At 51.1% G+C, this 13,801-nt stretch overlaps 1 protein-coding gene across 4 annotated transcripts in view; it reads left to right on the forward strand.

The window, feature by feature from the left end:
- CYRIA (CYFIP related Rac1 interactor A) overlaps window positions 1–13,801 on the forward strand; it is a 107,703-nt gene that overhangs the window by 38,148 nt on the left and 55,754 nt on the right. For 2 of the 4 annotated variants that reach the window (XM_045807106.2, XM_045807108.2), the window contains exons 2-3: window positions 1,758–1,783; window positions 3,720–3,870. The gene's annotated coding sequence lies outside the window, so the exon portion shown is untranslated. The remainder of the gene's footprint in view (window positions 1–1,757; window positions 1,784–3,719; window positions 3,871–13,801) is intronic. The other 2 variants (XM_045807107.2, XM_087863849.1) reach the window with 2 other exon arrangements.

Raw genomic sequence — 13,801 nt, forward strand, 5'->3', positions numbered from 1 at the left:
TCCGGTCGGCAGGTGCTCTTGGTGCTGTGGGAAGGAGGCTGCAGGGAGGTCTGATCCGAGTCTAGGCTCTGCTGCTGGTTAGCTGGGACTCTAGGCAGCACGCTCCCCCCCCCCCAAGGGGGGGGCTTTTGAGTCCTTACCTGCTCAGCCTGGAGGGTGGCAATGGGTCCCACCCAGGCTTGGCCTTTCCACCGTCCGTCTGCCTTCTCTTTGGTTTGCCCCTGCCCTGCCCTTTCACTTCCAGAGCCTTTCCAAAGTGGAAGACACACAGCCATTCTGAGCTCTCAGTGCCTCCCCTGAACGGGGCAGGGACACATGACATGGAGGAAATGTCACAGGTCATAGACTGGAGGTCAGGAGATGCCTGTCGTCATCCTGGTTCTGTGGTGTGACCCTGGATAAGTCATTTCATGTCTCTGGATTTCAGCTTCTCCAGTTTCAAAATGGGGGCAATTACCCCTCTGAAACATGACCCAGAATGAGGTAGTGCGAAGTGTTCTGCTCGCAGCCGGATGCGACAGAAGCGAGGGCTCCTGACGGTGTCAGATGAAGCAGAGGGACTGTGACCACAGCTCCGGTCACGGTCCACGCTGCTGGCAACAGAAGCCGCTCGGCGTTGGGGTTGTGTGAGGTTGTGCCGCTTGTGGGGACCCGAGACGGGAGTTGTAAGTGTCCTTCCCTGCTTGACCTCTGTTCTCTCTGAGGGACATCTGGCCCAGGGGGTGACTCAAACAGGAAACTACCAGCCATCACTTCAAAAAGCTTGGACTCCTCTCAAAGATCGGCTTACTTTGTTTGTTTGGATGGCGGGGGAGTAATTTACAGAACCGAGGGCAGATCCTCAGAGCGAGCCCCTCCCTGGGAGGACCTCTGTGACCAAATCCGTAGCATGGAAGGAGGTGGGGTGTGCTGAGGGCTGGATAGGATCATAAGTTACCCAAATGCTAGTCCGTGGACCAGAGCCAAGATGGTGACATCAAAACTCTCCAGAAGCTTTGACCGCCACTCCAGGATGGAATTGTACTTTCTGTTAGCTTCTCCAGACGCACGATCAGTTTGGGAACTGCTAGTGTGGCTGGGACTGGGCTTGCCTGTCAGACGGCTCCTCATTACCTGCCCCTTCCTGGTCCCCATCAGGACGCTGGAAAGTGCTGACAGTATTAGCGCTGCGGTACGATTAGGTCATGATCAGGGTTAGCTATTTGTGTGGTTGTTCAGCTTAACCAGGTGACTGTGTGCTGCATGATGCACAGTGGGAGTTGGGGGACTTTGGGGAGCATCTGTAAATAAGTAGAGGGGACAACATGGGTAGGAGAACATTCTGGAAGTACCAGAGAGTCCTAGTCTGGCAAAGACCTAGCATTCTATTGGCCTGACCCTCTTAGTTTTTTTTTTTTTTTTTTAAGGGTTTTATTTTATTTATCTGAGAGAGAGAGAGCACGAGAGGGGGAGGGTCAGAAGGAGAAGCAGGTTCCTGCCGAGCAGGGAGCCCGATGTGGGACTCGATCCTGGGACTCCAGGATCATGACCTGAGCCGAAGGCAGTCACTTAACCAACTGAGTGCCCCTGACCCTCTTAGTTTTGTGGTGGAAGAAAGTGGGATTCTGTCTGGGCCTCAGTGGGAGAATCAAGTCCCTACTGAAATTGGATTATTGAAAGTGGATTTTAATTTTGAGAATGTTTGAGAGACAAAGCAGTAAGGACGGGACAGTGCCCCTGATACCCGATCACTTCAACTTCTTCTCTCTTGTTTCCAGGTCCTTCTGTGGCGCATCGGCAAGAGGTGAGGGATGCGGTCTTGCCCCCTGGTCCTTCTTCAGAAATTCACCTTGTTCACTGTCTACACCCAAGCGCACAGAAAACAGCCCCTGTGTCTGGGCTCCCTTTTCCTTGGGCTGTGCTCTGTGATGGGACTTTACAAACACAACCCCAAATCCAGAGGAGACAAACCTCTCTCCCCCTTTTCCTCCATGACCTGGTTTCCCAAAATGCAGGGCCAGCCCCACAGATGCCGGCTCAGGATTCACTTTCTCATCAGGCCAAGGACTTTTCAGAGTTGCTGTGTTTTCCATATCATTTCCTTCCTCCCCCCCCCCCTTCACTTCCTGTTTTTTCTTCCTCTTTCTCCACCCCCTAGCCTGGCTCTCCAGCCCTGTCCCATGTTGTCTGAGAACAGGAACAATGCTCAGAGCGTAGATAATCATGATTTCCTGATGGGCCCTCTCTCATTGCTGGGAGCCAGGGACAGGCTCAGCTTCTCTGGGGCACTGGAGCTTCTGCTGGGAGCCCAGCAGGAAGCCTGGCCTTTAGAGTCCCCTGCCTGAAACAGAATCTAACAGGAATAATCCTTCATGTCCTTGCAACAATTCATAGTTTCCAAAGAACCTTCTCCTGCATTCAAGCTAAAACACTGGAAAAATAAGACAACTGCTAGTGTTTTGGCCGAATAACTAAAGTCTAGTTTAGATGGACAAAACACTGATGTGGGAGTTAGATAGGAGTTTATTTCTGGTTCTGCACTTTATTCTCCTTATGACTATACAGATCATTCTGGTTCTCTGAAACTCGGTTCCCTAGCGAGGACCAAAGCCAGTTGTTCCTTACCTAGAGCTCTCCCTTGTGATTCAAGTTCATTTTTTGGAAAAAATGGAGTTACGGTTATCTCGGGGAATTTTTGAGGACAGATCAGGGAAATGTATCTGTAAGATTTGAGGACAGATCAGGGAAATATATCTGTAAGATTCATACGGTAGGCCTGGCAGATCTTATTTGCTTAATAAATGTGAGATCCCCTCTTGGGTTTTGGTTTTCTGCACAGAGGAGTGGCTGTTCAAATATATAGTAGCCAGAAAAATCCCATAATAAATGATACCCCTGGGAGGAGGATCCAGATCTGTTACTGTGCTTTCCTGAAACATGGAGAGAGAGAGTGAGAAAGACAAAGAGACAGAGAGATCTGCTGGCTGAGCACAAATCATTGAAACACAAAGCCCACCCACCACTGTGCTCCTGGGGCCTGCTATTCCATAACAATATTTTTCTGATGGGAAATAGAACAGTCCCAACCACATGCCTGAGGTGGACTGTTTCACTCATTTAGCTCCCAGGGGCAAAATTACAAAAACAGCAATCTGGAAAAAGTCCTGCCTCCCTTTTTGAAAATCTGTTAAAAAAAAGGGGGGGGCGCCTGGGTGGCACAGCGGTTAAGCGTCTGCCTTTGGCTCAGGGCGTGATCCCAGTGTTATGGGATCGAGCCCCACATCAGGCTCCTCCGCTATGAGCCTGCTCCAGAGCCCCTGCTTGTGTTCCCTCTCTCGCTGACTGTCTCTATCTCTGTCAAATAAATAAATAAATAAAATCTTAAAAAAAAAAAAAAAAAAAAAAAGACTTCCCAACCAGGGTCAATGACCACTTGTTTGAGAAGTCAGCCTGACCGTGAAGCTCCTTTTTAAAAAATTCCAAAGGCCAGAGAGTCAGAGACATATTCCAAATGGAATTCTCCAAGTTGCTGAATCCTTGAATGAGGCTGTTTGCTTCCGAGCCTCAGTTTCCCCGACTACAAAACGAAGGCACCACACAAGTGGTGATGGCATCAATGTCTTGTAGCCCTGGTAACCTGTAATTCTGGAATTCTCTCTGTTCTCCTTAACAAACGTATTATTGCTAGAAGAGAACAGGAAATGGCCTCTCAAAGTAACATGACTTGCATTCCCTTCTAGCAGATTATCACTCACTTGACGACAGAGAAACAACAGGACTCCGGGGGCCACGGGCCTGATTTGGGAGCCAGACTTGCCTCGGCCAGCTTGTTCAGCGGTTTTGTCCCGTCAGCCTGGACTGGTGAACCTGAACCACAAGAGAGAGCTCTAGGTAAGGAACAGCTGACTTTGGTTCTAGCAGACAGCACCATGGTAATCAGCATGGTTGGTGGAGAGAATGTGGGATATGCATGCTTCTAGAATACTTGCAAGTATGAAGGGTGGTCATTTCACCAGAGTCATGCCTCCTAACACCACACACCCATAAAAGGGGGAGAAAACCCCAGGATATAGATCTGAAACGTCCCTGGGTTCTACAGCTGCATTCTGAGTGGGACCTGTTGTTATCCTGGGTCTGTGAGTGTTTAGGCATGAACCGGAGTAGCTTAGAATGACAGGCAGGGGAGAGCAGATTTGAGCTGTAGCTCTGAGTTACTGTTCTGTGCAGAATTCACTGGAGATGAAGAATACTCCGGGTTCCATTCTGTCCATCCTGGTCATGCACACTTAGGGCAGCTGGAGACGTCCTTCAGTAGCAAACCCGGGATGGAATTTAGGTCTCGTGCCAGAGGTCTGGCTTGCGTTGCACTCACTATAACATTTTTTGAGGCATTTTCAGATTGTGCAGTCATCCTCCAAGACCACCGTACTGCTCCAGCCACAGGCTGCCAAGCCTTACCGCCAACACACGGGTTCTTTGTTGTTCCTACCTCCCTCCTCTGTCACCTCCTCCCAATCCATTATGGACACTTTCCTTCTTATCTGTAAGGACTGGGCCACACCTCCCTGAACTTCTTCATTAAACTTGGACCTGACATGAGCTGACACCCCTTCCAGATGACTAAAGATCTACAGAGGGGCTCGGTGTCCTCAGTGCTGGTATCTAGCTCATCTCCTTAAGCTGGCCCTGGGGCACCCACCCCGACAAGATCAGGAGTCACGAAGGCGTGCCGGTACCCTGAGATGGCCCTGCACCTGTGCATCTTTCTCCAGTTGCTGGCGTTCCCTTCTGCTGTCCTCTGTCCTAAAGCTCTTCTTCTGCATCTAGGTATCTTGAGTTCCCTTGAAAACTAAAAGCAGAAGCATTTCATACAGCTGAGCACAGCACACAAGATAAGACCGGGAGAGTTCTCAGGTGGTTTCCAGTTCACGTGCCCAGGATCATTTTATCCTAGACTTGTTCCTGATACCACATTCTCATTCGGTGGCAGGATAGGATTATCTTGTGCTCCCTTCCTTTCTTCCTCTCATGGTTTCTTTTCCTAGGGTGGCCACCAGGCTACAGCTTAATTCAGAGGAAGGAGAAGAGCTTTCGGAATCAGACCTGATTTCAAATCCCAGTTCTGCTGTTTATTAGTTCCGTGATTTTGCTGAAATCATTTTAGATTGCTGAGGTTCTGTTTCCCCACTGGTAAGATGGGGACAGTATGCCCTATGTTGTACCCTTGTGATCAGGATCCAAGATCATTTAAATGCATCAACATAGTTTCTTCCTCAAACAAATGTTAGCTCCTTTTCCTCCCCAGTCTTATTTAGAGCTACTTAAATATAGCTTTGATCCCCATCAAGTTCTGCTAGAACCTTGTGCCTGTGTGTCTAGAAGCATTAGGCACTCATTCACCCAGCCATCCATTCCTTCCTGCAGATGTCGATGGGGCGTGTACTGCATGGCAAGTGCCATTCTTGGTGTTAGGGATGCGGCACAGAGCAAAACAAAGTTCCTATTCTAATGGGGCTTGCCTTCTGGTGGGATCGCGGGATCGCCAACATCTGTACGTTATGTCAGGCAGTGTTAAGTGTTACGGAAAAAAATAATAAAGCAGGAAAACATACATAAGTAAAGCCAAGCCAGAGAGCTGGGAAGTGGAGAAAGCAGCAACGGGATCTCAGGAAAGGCCTCCCTGCTTAGGCGTTATTGGAGTAGGACCTAAACAAAGTGAGGGGGTGGGGCTCGAAGGAACAAAGACCTGAGTGGGGATGTGTTTGGGCTTTAAGGGACTGCGAGCAGCCAGGAGGATTGGAGCAGAAGGAGCGAGGGGCCCGGGGAAGGAGGCGAGGGTAGAGAGAAGCAGGCCGATCACGTATGACCCCATACGCCGCTGTAAGGACTTGGGTTTTTACGCTCTAGCTGGCCTTTCCAGAGATTCTTCTCCCTTTCCTCCGTCTTCCCCAGAACATCGTGAAGGCCCCATCCCTAAGCACCCCGAAGTAGAAAAAGGGATGGATGCTCTTGCCCACTAGAGTCCGAGCCCCCCGTTCAAAACCCGCGTTGGGTATTAGGTACCAAGGCTCTGGAGATGAATGGATGAGATGTGGCCCTGCCCTAGCAGCCCGTGGCCCAGTGCGAGTTCAGGCCGCTTAAGAAAGTTGCATTGATCAGTTAGGTCAAAGTAAGAAGTTGTTGTTCTCAGTGGGTCCGTGTGCGACCAGTTTGCTAGAGTGGTCATTCTCCACTGGACCCTCCCACAGGTCACTTCGACCCGTTTTCTTGGAATGTGCTTGCACAGCGTATTTCTAAGTCTTGGCCTTCACATAGCGAGGGGATCGAGTCATTCAGCAAACATCTGAGTGCCTATTCTGTGTCAGTGCCAGTGTAGACAGTGGCTACAGATGATGACTAGATTCGCTCCCTGCCCTCGAGGGGTGGATGGTTTTCCCGGGAGCCCTGCTAGTGACCCGACGACACACACTGATCTGTGTTGTAGTAAGAGTGTGTGGGGGGGAGTCCAAGGAGAGGCTCCTGACCCAGACGGAGGGGGCAGAATGGGGCAGCTGCTGGGCTACGTTGTCTCCACTCAGTCTGCAAGGTGAGGAGCAGTCAGGCAGGTGATTAGCAGGGAGGGTGGGCAACGTCAGGGAAGTTTCCAGGCAGAGGAAAGGGATAAGCCAGGGCTGCCTATCAGAGGCACTGTGCCGGTTAGTTGTGGCCGTGGAGTGTGGGGTGAGGCGGGTCTGAGGGGCCCAGTCAGAGCGGGGAGGACGGACGGCTCACCAGGGGCCTCACATGCCCACCAAGGGTGTCAAGTCCACGTGAGGACAGCTCAGAGATGTGAGGAGTCTTTTTAAAGCAAAGATGAATAGGCTGATGAGACTGGAGTTCTATGAAGCAAAGGGTCTAATTTTATTGACCCTAAATTTATTCTGATTTATCAACAGTGGTTGGTTTTTAAAGTGCTTATTTTATACCTACTTTTTGTAGAATTGTAAGATCAGAGTTTCCTCAGGCGTAAAGTAGGTTCATACAAATGGACAGAATGAGATAGTCATCTGGTGCAGAGGAATGCGTGGCCCTTTCTGTCGTCCAGCGCCCTAGCGAATGGTAAATGTTGACGTGTTCGTGCGTGGCCTGGGGGCACAAATTGCTGGAATGTGCCTTAGAACATAAGCCTTATTTCTCATAGAGAGAGTGGCTGGCGAAGGCCTGTGCTGTTCTAGTAGGAGTGATGGAATTCAGGTCTTGATGCATTTTCTTCTAGTCAGAAAGCAAATGGGTAAGATCCATCTCTTAACCCTCTCCTAGTTGAAGGGGACAATAAGAATGTTCTCTTTAGAAAGTACACATTCACTGGGCAGGCAATACCCGAGTCCCTACCATGGGCCAGACACTGTGTGAGGCCTGGAAACCATCAAGACAGATCAAGCGTGCTCACCCCTCCAAGGAGGTCAGGTTTGTGGCAATGACAGGGGAGCCAGCAGTCACGGACACAGAGAGTGGACAGGAGCCCTTGCAAGAACAAAGTGCAGAAAGGGAGGGGTGCCATGGTGGCTCAGTCGGTTAAGCCTGTCTGACTCTTTTTTTTTTTTTTTGAAGATTTTATTTATTTATGTGACAGAGAGACAGCCAGTGAGAGAGGGAACACAGCAGGGGAGTGAGAGAGGAAGAAGCAGGCTCCCAGCGGAGGAGCCTGATGTGGGACTCAGTCCTGGAACACCGGGATCACGCCCTGAGCCGAAGGCAGAGGCTTAACGACTGCGCCACCCAGGCGCCCCTTAAGCCTGTCTGACTCTTGATTTCAGTTCAGGTCCTGATCTCGAGGTCATGGGATCGAGTCCTGTATCGGTCTCTGCAGTCAGCAGGGAGTCTGTTTGAGATTGTCTCTCTCCCTCTGCCCTTCCCCTGTTAAAATAAATAAATAAATTTGTTTTTTTAAGTGCAGAAAGGGAGCATGTTCTCTGCCCAGGGAAGTCCAGGAAGGCTTCCTGGAGGGGGCCAAATGAGCTGGGCATTAAAGCTTGAGTAGGAGTTGGGAGCTGAGCGAGAGACATCCCTAGTACAGAATGCCACTCTATAAATACGGGCCAACACTAAACGTCCGTGCTGCTGGTGGTGATGGAGAGGAAATAGCCGCACATATATGCACATATATGCCTCAGCTCTGCTTTTCAGAGCCCAGTAGTAGACGCCTCCTCAGCCACCCACCTTGTTCCCAGCAGGGCCTAAAAATAGGCAGATTGACTAATTTCAGTTGCTCTCTCCTCTGACCCCACGGAGGTGTCGGTGAGAGGACTAGGATGAGAGGGACCACAGAAATAAGTGGAAAGAGGAGGAGGAGGAATCCATCCCCGTCATCCAGAAACACTGATGTAATGGCATAGCTTGCACTGGGGCTCTCTGGTAGCAAAATTCAACTTTCCAGAAAACTAGGTCGGCTGCTTCCCAGTGAAAACTGTAAGAGAGGTTTAAAACTGTGTCTGTCCCTCTACCTTCCTCTTAGAGACCGAGGGGGGCGGCGGGAGGGAATATATATATGTGTGTGTGTGTAATACCCAGACACACGTGTATATGTGTACCTTCTGTGTGTGTATATAGAGGTATGTGTGTACACACACACACACACACACACACACACACACATACACGCATGTTATTTAGAATCCGTGCCAGTCTAACAGAGCCCGGTGCCGAAGCCCTCCAACCACACATGCCGGCTGGACAATGAATGGATAGGTTAGAAGTGGCCCTGCCGTCCTCCGCTGGGAGCCTGCTTCTTCCCCTCCCACTCCCCTGCTGTGTTCTCTCTCTCACTGGAAAATCTTTAGAAAAAAAAAAAGAAAAAAAAAAAAGATGTGGCCTCGCCGACCTGCACGCTTCCCTGGGTGAGCTGTGGGCTGCATGCTTCCCGGCACTGGGGGTTCACAAGCGCCCCAGGATGCCAGTTACAGAAGAGGACACTGAGACTCAGAGCCCCGGAGCGGCTTGTCCAAGTCCCACAGCTACCAATGGTCAGGAGTCAGGCTCTCTCGTGATCGTCCCCTCATCTGCTGTGCATGCTACCCCACCCTTCTGATAACCCAGTGAGGAGCCACAGAGAATCATCCTTGGACGTGGCCCTCACCTAGAGCTCTGAAATGCAGCACTGCGCAGAGCAGTGGCATCCCGCCTTGGAGTCCTCTCCAGATCCCTGTGGTGCCAGCAAACACTCTACATCTTGCCCTGTAGGTGTCTGTTTACTTGCTTCCAGGGACGGGGAGCTCACTACTTGATAAAACAACTGGTTCTAGTTGTGGACACTAGGGACCCTTCCCTCCTTACAGAGCCATCTCTGAACCTAAACTTGTCCCATTTCTAGTAGGGTTACTTCCAGTTTTTTTTTAAGTAATCCCTGTGACCCTGAGATCAAGAGTAGCGTACTCTACCGACTGAGCCAGCAAGGCGCCCCCTCATTCCTAGTAGGCTTACAACAGCAAGCAGCCTAAGGAGTGAGTGCTTTGCTCAGTTCGGAGTCTCCGGGACACACAGGCAGCCCCAACACGCACCCTCCCTCTCCATTTCTCCTCTTGAAGAACCAGGAGAATCAGCCAGGGCTTCCTCATCTCTTGCTTTTGGGGGATCTGTGTTCTTCCTGACGGGCTAGGCTGAGTGGAAGACAGAACAGCTGGATTTCTTCTCTTCTCCCTCTAAGGAAAGACCTCACCATAAGCTTTCTCCCACCCTCTTCACTCCACAACCCTGGCTGTCCCAGAGTGAGTAAGCATTTCCTTTGGATGCCTTTAAAAAACAGAAGGTGAGGGGCGCCTGGGTGGCACAGCGGTTAAGCGTTTGCCTTCGGCTCAGGGCGTGATCCCGGAGTCCTGGGATCGAGCCCCACGTCAGGCTCCTCCGCTATGAGCCTGCTTCTTCCTCTCCCACTCCCCCTGCTTGTGTTCCCTCTCTCGCTGGCTGTCTCTCTCTGTCAAATAAATAAATAAAATCTTTAAAAAAAAAACAAAAAAAAACCAGAAGGTGAAGTTTGAAAAGAAGGCGAAGAGAAAGAAAAGGAAGGATGGAAAGGATGGCTGTGGTGTCAGAGTTAACCCGGATTCGAGCCCAGGCTGTGGCACTGACTGACCATGTGACCTTGGACACCCCTTTCCTCCTCCATCGTCACTACAAGGCAGTCGGGCTTGATGGTCCAGGGCTTTCCATTTCTGAACTTGACCCCAGAGAGAGTCCTTGAATGCTGCTGAATCCACAGGTGGCCCTGCAGGACCCCAGTGTGGGGGTGTAGGGGTGTGGGGTTCACACTGGCATCACCCCACCAGGAAGCACCTCTGGTCCAGTGAGAAACTGGACCCCTCCCCTTTTCATGGCTCACCGGGCCTCCATCAGCCCTGGGGTTCAGAACAGCTGATGCGGTTGTCAGAGTGAAAGGGCTGGGCCGGCCTCCCCCCCCTACCTGATGCCGTGAGCCCTGTGCAGCTGCCTCCCATGCTTGGCCCCTTCGTTCCAGCTTCCAGCTTCCTGCAGCTCTGTGATCCTTCTCTGCGCTGGAAGAGAGGAGAATCAGCTTGGGGTGCTTGGCTTAGCCCTTAGGGCGAGCCTGCCTTTCTCTGGGACTTGGAAGCTGCAGGCCCAGGGGCCCAGGATGGAGACTTCATCAGACCTGCAAGGCAGAGTTAGGCCCAGGCTGCAAATGGACAGAGGTCTTCTGGGGAGAGATTGTTACTGCGGAAAGCAGGCTCGGAACGGGTGTCCTCCAGAGACCTCGCTTCCCAGCCCGCCACCTGCTCTTCTCCTGACCTTGCCGCTCATGCTGGAAGAAGGGGAACAGGGAAATTTAATGTTCTGTCTTCAGCCATCACCTAGGCTACTTGGAGCCTGGAAACGTGAAGACGTTTGCAAAGGCACGTGTCCCTAGTTTTAGGGGAGGACATGATAGCATGCATCAGAGTGGACCGTAGGTGAGGTCTGGTTCAGCAGCGGTCATCATGAAACGCGGTATCGCGTTATGGTTCGGAGCGCAGACTGGAGCCACACCACCTGGGTCCGAATCCTCCTGTGCCGCTAGCCGGTGAGCATGGACGGTTACCACATCTCTCATTCCACAGTTTTCTTGTCTGCAAAGTGAGAACGTCGATGGCACCTACCATTTAGGGCGGCTCTGCTCCTTCCATGAGCTGGTCTAGGTGTCTGCTCCGAGGGGCGCCTGGCACATAGTAAGGACCCAATTCATGGTAGCTATTTTATTTTGATCTGAAGCCTGCATGGAATATTTTATTAAAAGTAAGGTTTGGGGATGTGCTGTGGCTTCAGGCATTGAGGAGCTATTTTTTAAGCACCTTCGGAGTGCAGAACTAGTCCTACAACCCGAGCATTTGAGGAGACCGGAGGCAGCAGGAGAGGTCCCTGCACCAGGAGGCTTCTCAGGGCAACAGGGTGGTTCAGAGTGGGGGTGGTGGCCAGGACGGGATGGAGGCAGGAGCCTGGAGGCAGATGGTGCGTTGTGAGAAGGAGGAGGAGTCCCACAAGGATGGTGGAGGGATGGGGGAGCAGCTCTGAACGGGAAGTGGGAGAAGGGCTTGGGAGAGAGGGATTGCTTGAGAGCGCTTATTGGTTTTGGTATGGGCGAGCCTGAGGGCACCCAGTGGGGATCCCCCGACTTTGTCCAGCGCCGTGTTGGGGGAGGGAGAAGGTTCCGGATGTGCCAGTGGAGGCCCCGCCGCACAGGCAGGACGGGGGCAGGCCCGCTGCCCCACACTGAGAGCGCACAGGCCCTCTGTGTGCCCAAGAGCCCTGGCCGGGCCTCCTCTCCTTGAAGGGCCCGACAAAGACTCGCTTGTTCTCCCCTGACATGAGACCTCGCCCTCAGGACTTCTCTGTTCTTCTGGGGCAAGATCTCACACAGTGATAATAGCCCGAAAGGGAAGGGAGGGAGCAAGGGAAGACTGGCTCGGGTGTCACCATGCCAACCCACTCCCTAGCTGAAGGCAGGAAGACGGCGCCTGCCACGCGTGCCTGTGCACCTTGCAGGTCCTGCCAGGGACAGTGCCGAGCTGCGGGGTGCCCAGTCCCAGCCGAACGGGAGCTGCTGGTATTGGTTCGGAGAGATGCCAGCTGCCTGGTCAGGAATGGACAAAATATGAGAGGGCCAAATTAATTATCGCTGTATACAATGAGTGGATTGTTTTCTGTTTTTTTTTTTTTTCTTAAGTAAGCAAGTGTTGCAGTTAAACACCTGGATTTTCTATTTTAACAAAAAGAAAAGATTTATATGGAGAGTAATAGAGAGAGTTTTGCCTTAGAAATGTCATAAAAACTTACTGTTTGGGGGCTCCTGGGTGGCTCAGTTGTTTAAGCATCTGACTCTTGATTTCAGCTCAGGTTATGATCTCAGGATCGTGGGATCAAGCCCTGCATCAGGCTTCACGCTCGACGGGGAATCTGCTTGAGATTCTCTCTCTCTCCCTCTGCCCCTCCCCCTGCTTGTGCGCTCTCTCTCTCAAATAAATAAATAAATACTTTTTTAAAAATTAAAAAAAAGGCTTACTCTTTAGAGGCATCTGTGAGATCGTCTGATCTAGGTTCTGTCTGATCTTTTTTTTTCAGGTAAGTAAACTGAGTCTGGGGAGTAGGAGGCAGTGTGAACAATGGGAAGAGTAAAGCCTTCCCAGCCTTCTGGCCCCGGGTTCCCAGACCAGGATCCTGTGTATAAAGCACTTAGCCCAAGACCTGGTCCACAGCAGGGCTCAGAAGATGCTCTCTCTGATTATTTTTGAACTTCCATGTGTGCCAAGTGGGATCAAAAATAAAACACTCATGAAACAAAACACATGTTAAACCAGTACAGCAGAAACTCCTGATTCCCTTCTTCCTAAAACAACAACTTACTTTTGAGATACAGGATGAAAAAGGGATTTGACACTGGAACTTCCAATCCTTAATCTAGGGCGGGGCTTCTCAAACCTATGGCCAAGGCCACAGGCTAGTCTGGGAAGGTAAGCTGGTGTCTCCATGGTCTCTCCTCGGGGCTTCCCACACTCCGCGGGGCACCCCAGGACCTGAGGTTATTTCATTTAGCGGGGTTCTCAGCAGGTGCATACCACAGAGCAGCCTCAGACCTCGTATTGGAATAAAGTTTGCCATCTTCAAGTGGGACTAAGATCCAGCCTAAACACTGCTTAAGCCCTCCGTGAGGCTGTGAGCCCCAGAGCAGATAGAGAGCAGAGCTTTCAAATTTAGTCATCTGTGGCCACAGACGCCAGCCTGGGAAGCCCAGCTGCAGGGTAAAGTTGAAATCAGGCTAGTACATGGTTGAGTCATCAAGAGCAGGGCTGGCCTTTAACATAAATTTGGAGATAAACACGGTGAGTTTGTTTGTTTGGTTTAATTGTGGTCTCGGTGGATCAATCCAAACAGGGAAGTCCCGCGGTGACTTCGCTGGGTTCTCTGTGCGTTCTGGTTGTGTCCTGCAGGAACGTCCTCTCTCCGTGAGAGCGACGTTGTACGTCTGTGTAGAAACAGCCTGGCTATAAGCACAGGGCTGGGGCTGCAGTCATTAATGGAGGATCTCCCACTATCCTAATTTACACTTCCAGAGTATTTTCCAGTTGTGCCAGAGTAAACTAGAGAAACTCATTTTGATACTTGGGATAGAATTTCAGCCTCCCCACCCCCCATTTTTTCTTTCTCTTCCACTCCAACTGGAGTCAAGGTGATTCAGGCACAAGCCATGTTTCCTTTGGTGGAAAATATGACTTAAGAAATTAGCGAGAGCAGCTGCGGAGGATGATGACTGACCCAAATGGTTGAATCTATTGATTTTCCCCCCAATTGCCATGGCTCC

This window comes from Ursus americanus, chromosome 7 (genome assembly GCF_024610735.1).
Source record: "Ursus americanus isolate L20-20 chromosome 7, mUrsAme1.1.p, whole genome shotgun sequence".
NCBI lineage: Eukaryota > Metazoa > Chordata > Mammalia > Carnivora > Ursidae > Ursus > Ursus americanus.